Source organism: Dreissena polymorpha, chromosome 6 (assembly GCF_020536995.1).
Source record: "Dreissena polymorpha isolate Duluth1 chromosome 6, UMN_Dpol_1.0, whole genome shotgun sequence".
NCBI lineage: Eukaryota > Metazoa > Mollusca > Bivalvia > Myida > Dreissenidae > Dreissena > Dreissena polymorpha.
In genome coordinates, this window is record NC_068360.1 from 29,990,190 (window position 1) to 30,002,839 (window position 12,650).

At 38.7% G+C, this 12,650-nt stretch overlaps 1 long non-coding RNA gene across 2 annotated transcripts; it reads left to right on the top strand.

The window, feature by feature from the left end:
• The first annotated feature begins 635 nt into the window (after positions 1-635).
• On the top strand, positions 636-10,609 carry LOC127834713 (uncharacterized). 2 transcript variants are annotated; one of them, XR_008028078.1, is made up of 5 exons: positions 636-797; positions 3,359-3,425; positions 3,600-3,792; positions 4,091-4,182; positions 10,012-10,609. It is a non-coding gene; the product is annotated as an uncharacterized LOC127834713 (long non-coding RNA). The 2 variants fall into 2 exon arrangements; XR_008028079.1 differs by lacking the exon at positions 10,012-10,609 and adding an exon at positions 8,023-8,141.
• Positions 10,610-12,650: the final 2,041 nt, after the last annotated feature.

The following is a 12,650-nucleotide window of genomic DNA, read 5'->3' on the forward strand; positions in this document are numbered from 1 at the left end:
AATAAGACCATGTGTATGGAAATCGCTGCACATTTGATGAAGTTATTGCTGTTCAAAGCGATTCACCCAGTTTTCGGTGGATTTAGAGTTCAATGCCTCGTTATATATATATATATATATGTGTGTGTGTGTGTGTGTGTGTGTGTGTGTGTGTGTGTGTGTGTGTGTGTGTGTGTGTGTGTGTGTGTGTGTGTGTGTGTGTGTGTGTGTGTGTGTGTGTGTGTGTGTGTGTGTGTGTGTGTGTGTGTGTGTGTGTGTGTGTGTGTGTGTGTGTGTGTGTGTGTGTGTGTGTGTGTGTGTGTGTGTGTGTGTGTGTGTGTGTGTGTGTGTGTGTGTGTGTGTGTGTGTGTGTGTGTGTGTGTGTGTGTGTGTGTGTGTGTGTGTGTGTGTGTGTGTGTGTGTGTGTGTGTGTGTGTGTGTGTGTGTGTGACGTCGTCAGCAGAAATCAGTACACACGCGGTCGACGTTATTTTAAGCTACGCGTGATTGAAGCGCGGCGTTATAAAAATGGAAATAAAGTTATAATTATATTATGAAAAACCTATTGAAACTTGAGATATATGCATATTTTCGAAGAATGAAATGCCCCCGAGCTCTGATCGACAATGTACACTTATAATTTTTTATTTGGTTGGAAGTAACCGTTGCTTTGTTGAGCGACCTCTACTAAAAATGGCGTGTCGTAATTAGCCTACGCATTGACATTGTTCACCGTTTGTTTGCGAGTTCCTTTGGAATAAATTGTCAATCAATCCTGACAATAATTTCTTCAATTGAAGGATCGTAGTTAAAATCAGGTAAGATATTTTAATAAACTTGACAATCATTAATTTTGGTAAACAATGGTCCTATTTAGAGAACATTCAAAAATGAAACTGTTAACCCGGAAGTAAAATACTTCGCTACGAAAACTTTGTTGTTGGTTACACAATGTATTGGCGCACTTATTTAATTGATAATGTCACAAGAAAGTTCAGCAAGCACGATCCCATATGAAATCTCACAGGGCAAGGCAGAAATACTAGTAAATCAGTTCCAGTCTGTTTTCACCAAGGACGACACAAACCAGCCAACACCGGAACTAACAAGGCGGGTAAACGACGACATCCCTCCACTACACATAAGTGAGGATGGTGTACTCAAGCTGCTGAAAAACATCAATGTCCCGAAAGCAGCTGGTTCAAATGAACTTCCAAACAGAGTGCTACAAGCCTGTGCTATAGAGGCAACGCCAGCCATTGCTGCCATCTTTCAGAGGTCAGTCGACACAGGCGAACTCCCAAAGGATTGGCGAGACGCAAACATTGCCCCAATCTTTAAGAATTCGCCAGAAAACTACAGACCAGTATCACTCACTTGCATGCTCTCCAAGCTATTGGAGAATATCATCTGTCGTCACATATTAAACCACTTGGACAAACACAAAGTATTAACAAACCTAAATCATGACTTCCGCTCAGGATACTCTTGTGAAACCAAACTTGTTGTCACAGCCCATCACCTACTCGGATACCATGACCAGAACAAACAGGTTGACACCATCATCCTAGATTTCAGTTAGGCCTTTGACACCGTGCCCCACCAACGCCTTCTGCTGAAGCTTGAACACTACGGCATCCGCGGTCCAATACACAACTGGATATCCCACTTCCTCACACAACGTGAAATGTTCGTTGCGGTTGAAAGAGAGAAATCCCGTAATGTTGCTGTAGGATCTGGCGTACCTCAAGGCACAGTGTTAGGGCCCCAGCTGTTTCTTTGCCATATTTAGGACCTACCAGAAAGGGTGAAATCCCACATCCAGCTGTTCGCAGACGACTGCCTACTGTATAGAGCCATCAATTCAATCAAAGACGACCGAATCCTACAAGAAAACCTTGAGGATTTACAAAAATGGGCCCAGGACTGGGGAATGCGGTTCAACTCTAAGAAATGTTATCTCCTCAGCTAAAAAACGAAATCTTCATTTTTCTACACCATTGGCAACACAATTCTCAAAAATGTACAAGAAAACCCATGCTTAGGAATAACTTTCTCCAACAACATGAAATGGAAAACCCACATCTCAAACATTACTAAACGGGCCAACTCTACACTAGGCTTCCTGAGACGCAACCTCAGATACTGCCCCCAAAACTGCCGGAAGACCGCGTACCAAGCGCTCATTCGCTCTAAACTGGAGTATGGGAGTGTAGTGTGGGACCCATACCAGCAAGGTGACATAGACAAGCTAGAGCAAGTCCAACGATCTGCGGCTCGCTTTATCACCAGAGATTACTAATCCAGACAAGAAGGATGTGTAACAGCCATGCTTGACGATCTAAACCTCCCCACACTACAAGAGAGGCGACGCCACCAAAGATTGACGTTCTTGTACAAGGTAGTGGAAAGGCACGTACCGGCTATAAACATTGATCACTATTTGCATCGACTTAGACCGAAACGCACTATTAGGGCTAAGAAGTTTAAAGATTACGTCCACAACAATATAGTGTTAAAATCTGTGAACAATAACTCTAAGTGCTACCAGCCATTACACACAAACATTGATAAATTTAAATACTCTTTCTTTCCGCGAACTATCCTTGACTGGAACTTACTCAGTGAAAGCACAGTGAACTCAACATCTATTGAGTGCTTTAAGTCCGCAATATCGGCAAAAGAGGGACATTTGCCAAGCTCATATTTCATGCGCACTCCCAGTTGAATAAAAGCCAAACTTGGTCACTTCAACGTATTCATTCAGATTCAGGGCCAGGATGATATTTTTTATTGAAGATTTGAATTTGGTTGTCAACTTGACATTAATACTTTCAAAACAGACCATCAAGCATTATACATGATATTACAAGCCATGTATTAAAACTATTAAAATGAAAATGTGCCCTCTTCAGATTCTGATGAAGACATTAACTATGAGTCAAACTGATCAGAAACAGAATTATCAGGATTCAGCGCTAAATGAGACAGATGGAGTGTATATCCCTTTTGAGAATTCTTTGTTTGATTTAAACAATTAAAGGAACAAGAAAAGCAAAACAAATTCCAAATTCTAACATGTGGCTATTATTCATTTCATAACAAACCTTGCAGCCATGTCATTGACTTTCAACAAGCAATCTCTTTTAGACAATACTGCCATGAACTCACTCGTGATGAATTGGATTTAGTAATAAAAGCCCACTTGATAACGCTCAGACTTTACAAAACTCCTAAAGACACTTAATTATTATGATTATTATTAATTTAATGATGATTATAATTATTGCATTATTTTGTTATATTGCTATGAAGTTAAGTGAAAGATATTTATCTTTTCAATCTTGACCATTGTTTTAAATACTTAAATATATCTTAGGTTGGACCACACTACTTCAAGACTACGAAAAAATGTGAAGTCTTTGGTGTTTGCTGTGAAGGTACTGGTAAGTGTGATTATTAATTTCTAGATCAGTTACATGTCCCATATTGTTCTTAAATATGCAAAAATGTGTTGGTGTGACTGTCATTATTTTAGGCGAAATATGAAATACATATTTCTGTATCAAATAACAATTATAGTCAGTTTGCTCTTATTTTCATTTCTTGTTCTTTTGCAGGAAAACAGGTGTTTTACTTGGCGAATGAGGGTGAATCACCCGGGAAAGGCGCCAACACTGTTGTTAGCTATGTACATTACTAGCTTCATCACTATGGCCTAGGGGAGGAAGAGGCAGTTTTCTACTTTGACAATTGCTGAACAAAATAAGAACAACTGTGTACTTTAGTATGCATTGTGGAGAGTTAGTGTTGGTAAGAACTTTTACTTATGCATACAATGTTATTGCATGAAAACTTGGTACCTTTTTTGCATCTTAAAGGATAAAATTTCGAGAGAAAAAAATCACTCCTTATTTACATATTATTATGTTAAAAATAGATTTCATATTAATCAATGGAATATTTGATGTTAAAATTGTTTGGGAATGCTTTTTGTTTGGTTAACAAATAAAAAGGGCTTGGAATAGACATAATATTTGTGAATAAGTTTTATTAGTTTTTTTACAGATTGTGAAAATGATGTGTTAATATTCTTTCCATTTTCAATTAGGGCTGCACACTCGAATGAGATACTCGATGATGGTGACTGCGGCCACATCAAGTTCTAGCCTGATTGGCATTTTGGATTATGGAAGTCAAAGTGTAGGTATATTCATCAGTAGATAATGATTTACCATCTGATAATGTTAGTATACATATTGTAGTGTTTTTTCCAGGCCGTTTTAGCGTGGTGAATTGCCATGCCCCTTATAAAGCCATTTAGCGCCATGTTTCCCTTTCCAAAGGCCGCCGCCCTGCCCTTTCATGAGCACCCGCTGTTTTCTGTCCATATTGATAACATTGCCCCTTGACCAAATTTCTAAGCCGACTAGTATCAGATTATGGCCCTCGAGGCAGCGCATTTGTGAATAAGTCATGCGTGAATAACCCCATGTCAGTATCAATCGATATGTTATACCACTTATCGGTCGGTTATGTGTATTCCTCCACGATAAAATCGTGGACTGTTACTTCGGAGACTTTTGATGAAAGCTCGATGTTATCCTCGTGGCATTTCATACATAATTCAGTTATATCAAAACATATATTTTTACCCATAATTACATTTAAAAACACAAACAACTTAATTATTTAACGATATCGTCTTTAAGATAATTAATTATTGAATTAATTACTGAGACGTATACTTATTAAACAAAATGAGAATCGCGTATTAGGCGGACGTATTAGACGATTTTTTGTTGCTATGCGCACCTGTCGCTTACATCATTTGACATTTTTACAACATGGCGGACATACAGAATTAAATTGTGACTCGGCAAACATGGAAACGCCCATCCAAAATTACCTTTTACTATAATTTCTCCATTTCTACACTGCTTCACTTCAAATTGATACTGAACCTCTCTTATGACAATACAATCAATCTCAGCTATGCATGGCCCCATTACCAACCCTAGTGCACCCTGCCCACAAAGGCCAAGCCCACATAGGCCACGTCCACCCAAAATTGCCTTTTACTTTAATTTCTTCATTTCAACACCGATTCACTTCAAATTGATACTGAACCTCTCTTATGACAATACGGTCAATCTCAGCTATGCATGGCCCCATTACCAACCCTGGGGCGCCCTGCCCACATAAGCCATGCCCACATAGGCCACGCCCACATAGGCCATGCCCACACAAAATTGCCTTTTACTATAATTTCTTCATTTCTACACCGATTCACTTCAAATTGATACTGAACCTCTTTTATGACAATACAGTCAATCTCAACTATGCATGGCCCCATTACCAACCCTGGGACGCCCCGGCCACATAGGCCACGTCCACCCAAAATTGCCTTTTACTATAATTTCTTCATTTCCACACCGATTTACTTCAAATTGATACTGAACATCTCTTATGACAATACCGGCAATCTCAACTATGTATGGCCCCATTACCAACCCTGGAGCGCCCCGCCCATAATAGGCCACACCCACCCAAAATTGTCTTTATCCCCACGCTTTTTGAAAAGCGTGGGGATATTGTGGTTATCTCCGCCGTCCGTCTGTCCGTCCGTCCGCCCTGGCCACTATCTCCTCCTACACTATTAGCACTAGAACCTTGAGACTTACACACATGGTAGCTATGAGCGACCCTGCACTATTTGGAATTTTGATCTGACCCCTGGGTCAAAAGATATGGGGGTTGGGGTGGGGCCGAATCGGAGATTTTTACTCATTTTTAAGGTTATTTTACTATAATTTCTTCATTTCTACACCGATTGTCTTCAAATTGATACTGAACCTCTCTTATGACAATACGGTCAATCTCAACTATGCATGGCCCCATTACCAACCCTGAGGCGCCCTGCCAACATAGGCCACGCCCACCCAAAATTGCCTTTTACTATATCTTTTTCATTTCTACACCGATTCACTTCAAATTGATACTGAACCTCTCTTATGACAACACGGTTTATCTCAACTATGCATGCCCCATTACCAACCCTGGGGCGCCCCGCCAACATAGGCCGCGCCCACCCAAAATTGCCTTTTACTTTAATTTCCTTATTTCTACACCGATTCACTTCAAATTGATACTGAACCTCTCTTATTACAATACAGTCAATCTCAACTATGCATGGCCCCATTACCAACCCTTGGGCGCCCTGCCCACATAGGCCACGCCCACCCAAAATTGCCTTTTACTATAATTTCTTCATTTCTACACTGATTCACTTCTAATTGATACTGAACTTCTCTTATGACAATACGGTCAATCTCAACTATGCATGGCCCCATTACCAACCCTGGGGCGCCCCTGGGTCAAACATGTGGCGTGGGGATACGCGTCCGCCTCTTCCGCGCCATTTCTAGTAATTTCTATGTTTTCAAGTGTAGTTATACTTTTATAAAACTGGTAAAATTCTGAAGTTTTATAAGTATATTTCTTAAACGTCATTGTTCACAAATGCACAAATCTCTGAACAAATCTCTTTAGGTAAATTACTCATTTTGCAGATTTGCTATACAGTATTCCAGACACCTGTAAAATAAATTAATTTGGGTTCTTGTAATTTAATTTACAGCAATAATAACATTGTACGCGAACACAATTATTACCTTAATCAGATTACACATTTTATTTACACAAAGTGTTTGTATTACAACACATTTAAAAACGCTAATGGTACTCATTATGTTCAATATATGCATATGCTTTTAGAAACCGTCACCAACTGTTTCAATGTGTAATATTGTGATAACATGTTTTTTATCTGTTTTTTGTGGATTTTAGAAATTTGATTGATATAAATTCATTTAAAGCAATATTATTGCACATAACATATTATTTATTAATTAACTTTGGTAAAAGAATATACAAATACGACATATAGGCAGATATTGCTGATCTCTACGAGATATTGCTGATCTCTACGGTAATCATTATAGTTTCCCGATATCACATACATATATCTAGATATGCATTCTGGGATCTGTTAAGATCCTTTCTTGTAAAACAGTTTCAGCTCAATTACTCAGTTGAATGAAACAAAAAGAGCTAATTTATTAAAAAGTGATCATTGAAAATGTGAAACTTTATATCATGGTTAATAAATTATAAAGACTTGATAATGGTTTGATGGCTTGATTTAAGGTCTATATGATAAGTGTAATGAACAATACACAACTGGTTTTAGCCCAATAAATTGAGATTAATTTATGATATTATAATGGCACTTTGCATTGCACATGGTGTTTTTTTGCAATTCAAAATTACTGCAGTAAAAATATTGTTTCCGCTCAATAGCTTAACATGAAATTATATTGTCTATCTTAATTGTCAATGCATAATTGGTTCAAACTATTATCTTTTGTTTAAGAAGTATAGCTTTACATATTCAATTTTGGTACCGGTTTGTCACTTTAAATGACTTTGTAGTTTGAGATTCAAATTACAAATAAATGTCAGCATACAAAAGGCAGCCATAAGCGTATAAGCACATTGTTCTTCAATAGGGTTATCATAAAAAAAATGTTTCTTTGTTCCTGTCATTGATAAAACAAAGAAACGAACTTGGTGAGGGTTAATACGTCTCAAATAGACTAAACATGATATCCCTCCCCAGTGAATTTCATTCAGCTTAATCGTCATGCAAGCTCAATAGAAGATATGTTATACCTATTGAAATGTTACTAAAATAGAAATAACTTAAATGTTTCATATCTTTTTGTTTAGTTGAAAATTACAAATGTATTCTGTGTGCGTATGCTAACCATGATATCTATTTTCTGCACTACTGTTAACTGGTATTGCAATAGGTTTTGAAAACAATGAATTCATTTTGATAAAAAAAAACATGAAAAACTAGAACACTTAAAGTTCTTGAGCATGTATAAGTTGTTTTCCACCTGCCACTTTTTAGTAATGCATTATATGCAGTAAAAACTGAATTGTTACATGTATTCTTGTAAAATTGCAAATTTTAAGGTAGCGCACCCATGATGATTTCCCGCGATTTCTTCGAAGATTGAAGAGCCAGTGTAAAGTTGCCGTGACCGAGTGGTTAAGGCGATAGACTTGAAATCTTTTGGGATTTTCCGGCACAGGTTTGTATCCTGCTGACAACGCATACTTTTTGCGATGCGTTTTATTTCTTCCCTAACGTAATTTGATTTAATATAGCATATAAGCTATGTTTATTATCCCCATGTTTTTCGGAGAAAAAGTGGGGATATTGTGGTGATGTGCGTCAGTCCGTCCGTCCATCCTGGCCACCTGCTCCTCCTACACTATTAGCACTAGAACCTTGAAACTCACATACATGGTAGCTGTGAGCATATGTGCGACGGTGACAGTGACGGAATTTTGATCTGACCCCTGGGTCAAAAGTTATGGGGGTTGGGGCGGGGCCGGGTCAGAGATTTTCACTCATTTTTTTATGTTATTTTACATTAACTTCTTCATTTCTGCACTGATTTACTTCAAATTGATACTAAGCCTCTCTTATGACAATACGGTCAATCTCAACTATGCATGGCCCCATTACCAACCCTGGGGCGCCCCGGCCACATTGGCCACGCCCACCAAAAATTGCCTATTAGTATAATTTCTTCATTTCTACACCGATTCACTTCAAATTGATACTGAACCTCTCTTATGACAATACGGCCAATCGCAGCTATGCATGGCCCCATTACCAACCCTGGGGCACCCAGCCCACATAGGCCACGCCCACATAGGCCACGCCCACCCAATATTGCCTTTTACTATAATTTCTTCATTTCTACACCAATTCACTTCAAATTGATACTGAACCTCTCTTATGACATTACGGTCAATATCAGCTATGCATGGCTCCATTACCAACCCTGGGGCACCCAGCCCACATAGGCCATGCCAAAATAGGCCACGCCCACCTAAAATTGCCTTTCGCTATAATTTCTTCATTTCTACACCGATTCACTTCAAATTGATACTGAACCTCTCATGATAAAACGATTAATCTCAACTATGCATGGCCCCATTACCAACCCTGGGGCGCCCCGCCCACATAGGCCACGCCCACCCAAAATTGCCTGTTACTATGATTTCCTTATTTCTACACCGATTCACTTCAAATTGATACTGAACCTCTCTTATTACAATACAGCCAATCTCAACTATGCATGGCCCCATTACCAACCCTTGGGCGCCCCGCCCACATAGGCCACGCCCACCCAGAATTGCCTTTTACTATAATTTCTTCATTTCTACACTGATTCACTTCAAATTGATACTGAACTTCTCATATGACAATATGGTCAATCTCAACTATGCATGGCCCCATTACCAACCCTGGGGCGTCCCTGCGTCAAACATGCGGCGTGGGGATACGCGTCGGCCTCTGCCACGCCATTTCTAGTTATGTTTGTTGTGCTGTACAATGTATTGAAACAGCATGGAACTTAAATGTACATTGCAAGGTAAATATATTTATATAAATCAAAGTAGGTTAAATACATCAATTACTATATACCATTAAATGTGCTTGTTTATATTTTATGTTTTCCACAACTGCCTCTGATGCAATTACATGTTTTTCTCTCATTCAGGTATTCATGGAATGTTTTTGCCCTTTTTTGCCTAAACTGCGCGCTAAAATGCCCTTTTTGAAAGTAATGCGCCATGCCCCTTTGCCCTCCTGGGAAAAACACTATATTGCAATGAGCACTGGCAAAATTATTACTTCCGGTATACATAAGAAATGTTTTTAATACATGGACTTTTTCCCATCTTTGTCAAGTTGCCTTTGGCCCCTCATTTGTGAAAAAATGAGTTGAGAACTGTTCTAAATTGTGAAAAAATAGTTTAGTTAAATAGTTAAATTGTGAACATTTGAGTCACAATCTTATCAAATGTTTGAAAAACTGCCCTTCTCTAAGAAGGAAATAAAGCTCTGCAATATTTAACCAATGTTCATGCCTCACACTTTTCCAGACTTTGTGATGCAGAGACCATCGAAGCTGTTGCTGAGACTGTATCTACCTCCTCAAGGTCTGGACTTGATGTGCCGCACATGATTGGTGATTATGAGAAGCCTGTGCACCTATACAATTGGAAAACTTTTCTTGCCCAGTTGTTCATACACTTGAAGAACATTTGAAAGTACCAACATTTCCTCATTGATGCTGCTAAACCAGGCTTGGTATTTTGTAAAACAAGTGAAAAATCTACAGTTGAAACTCATTGTTGTTAAACTTTAAAGAGTGCTGACCTCTTAGCATCAATGTCTAGCCAGTCTTGCCCAGCCTGAATGAAATTACCTTGACTCAGTATCGCCTGACAATGGTACCTTTATGAGGAAATAGGGCAGTTTTTTTTAATCAGACCTCAGTAGACAAGCTACCTGTCCCAAGCCGAAGTAAAAAAAACAAAAACTGTCTGTGTAACTCAGAAGTTGCAAAAAACATGTGCCCTGTCCTATCCTTGTTTGTTTTAAGGTTGAAAATTGTATGATCCTGTTTGTTAAATAGCCTTACATTATTTGTTTTGATTACCAAGTTATATGTTATTGTTTACCATATAAACTGTTCATTGGTGACAATTACTAGTGTGAAAATTTTGATATTAAATTGGCCTGTGGCGTGGTATTTTCTAAATTGAAACTTATATTGTGATCCTATTAATGTAAAATGTCATGTCTTGAAACATGTTTTATAAAAATGGTCAAAACATTAAGCCATAAAAATAAACCACTGTCCATGTGTGTTCATTTATTATGACAGGTGGTAATATATAAGTTTTGTTGAAGCTCATTATATCCATGATTGCGAAACCCATTTACATGTAAAATAAGGATGTTGGTTGCTATGGAAACATTATTTTGGCATTTACTTATTTGTTGATGGAATTAATTCTATTTATATGATAATGGTATTATGTTTATTTTAACTGATTTATAGAAGGTATCTTTTAATGCCTTAAAAATAATACATGTTCATCTTTAATTGTTCTGAATTAGAAGTACATGTTGTTATTATTTGTGTTTATTTATTGCGGTATTACTATGTGGGTTTCGTAAACAAATTGTAGTTAAATTGTTTGGTCAAATTATGTTGTTCTTTTTCATGTTTGATATGTATGGGAAAGGATTTACTAATAAAATTAGGTGTTTTGCTGTTTAAAACAGTAAAAATGGATATTTTATCTATTTGTTATGCCCCCCTTCGAAGAAGAGGGGGTATATTGCTTTGCTCATGTCCGTCTGTCTGTCGGTCGGTCGGTCTGTCCGTCCACCAGGTGGTTGTCAGACGATAACTCAAGAACGCTTGGGCCTAGGATCATGAATCTTCATAGGTACATTGAACATGACTCGCAGATGACCCCTATTGATTTTGAGGTCACTAGGTCAAAGGTCAAGGTCACGGTGACCCGAAATAGTAAAATGGTTTTTGAATGATAACTCAAGAACGCATACGCCTAGGATCATGAAACTTCATGGGTAGATTGATCATGACTCGCAGATGACCCCTATTGATTTTGAGGTCACTAGGTCAAAGGTCAAGGTCACGGTGACCCGAAATATTAAAATGGTTTCCGGATGATAACTCAATAATGCATACGCCTAGGATCATGAAACTTCATGGGTAGATTGATCATGACTCGCAAATGACCCCTATTGATTTTGAGGTCACTAGGTCAAAGGTCAAGGTCACGGTGACCCGAAATAGTAAAATGGTTTTCGGATGATAACTCAAAAACGCATATGCCTAGGATCATGAAACTTCACAGATAGATTGATCATGACTCGCAGATGACCCCTATTGATTTTGAGGTCACAAGGTCAAAGGTCAAGGTCACGGTGACCCGAAATAGTAAAATGATTTTCGGATGATAACTCAAGAACGCTTTTGCCTAGGATCATGACACTTCATAGGTACATTGATCGTGACTCACAGATGACCCCTATTGATTTTCAGGTCACTAGGTCAAAGGTCAAGGTCACAGTGACAAAAAACGTATTCACACAATTGCTGCCACTACAACGGAGAGGCCATATGGGGGGCATGCATGTTTTACAAACAGCCCTTGTTGCCATAGTAACCATGGTTACCATCAGCAAAATGTCTGTACATTAATATTTTTATGCCCCCCTTCGAAGAAGAGGGGGTATATTGCTTTGCTCATGTCGGTCGGTCGGTCGGTAGGTCGGTCGGTCGGTCCGTCCACCAGGTGGTTGTCAGATGATAACTGAAGAACGCTTGGGCCTAAGATCATGAAACTTCATAGGTACATTGATCATGACTTGCAGATGACCCCTATTGATTTTGAGGTCACTAGGTCAAAGGTCAAGGTCACGGTGACCCGAAATAGTAAAATGGTTTCCGGATGATAACTCAAGAACGCATACGCCTAGGATCACGAAACTTTATGGGTGGATTGATCATGACTCGCAGATGTTCCCTATTGATTTTAAGGTCACTAGGTCAAAGGTCAAGGTCACGGTGACCCGAAATAGTAAAATGGTTTCCGAATGATAACTCAAGAACGCATACGCTTAGGATCATGAAACTTCATGGGTAGATTGATCATGACTCGCAGATGACCCCTATTGATTTTGAGGTCACTAGGTCAAA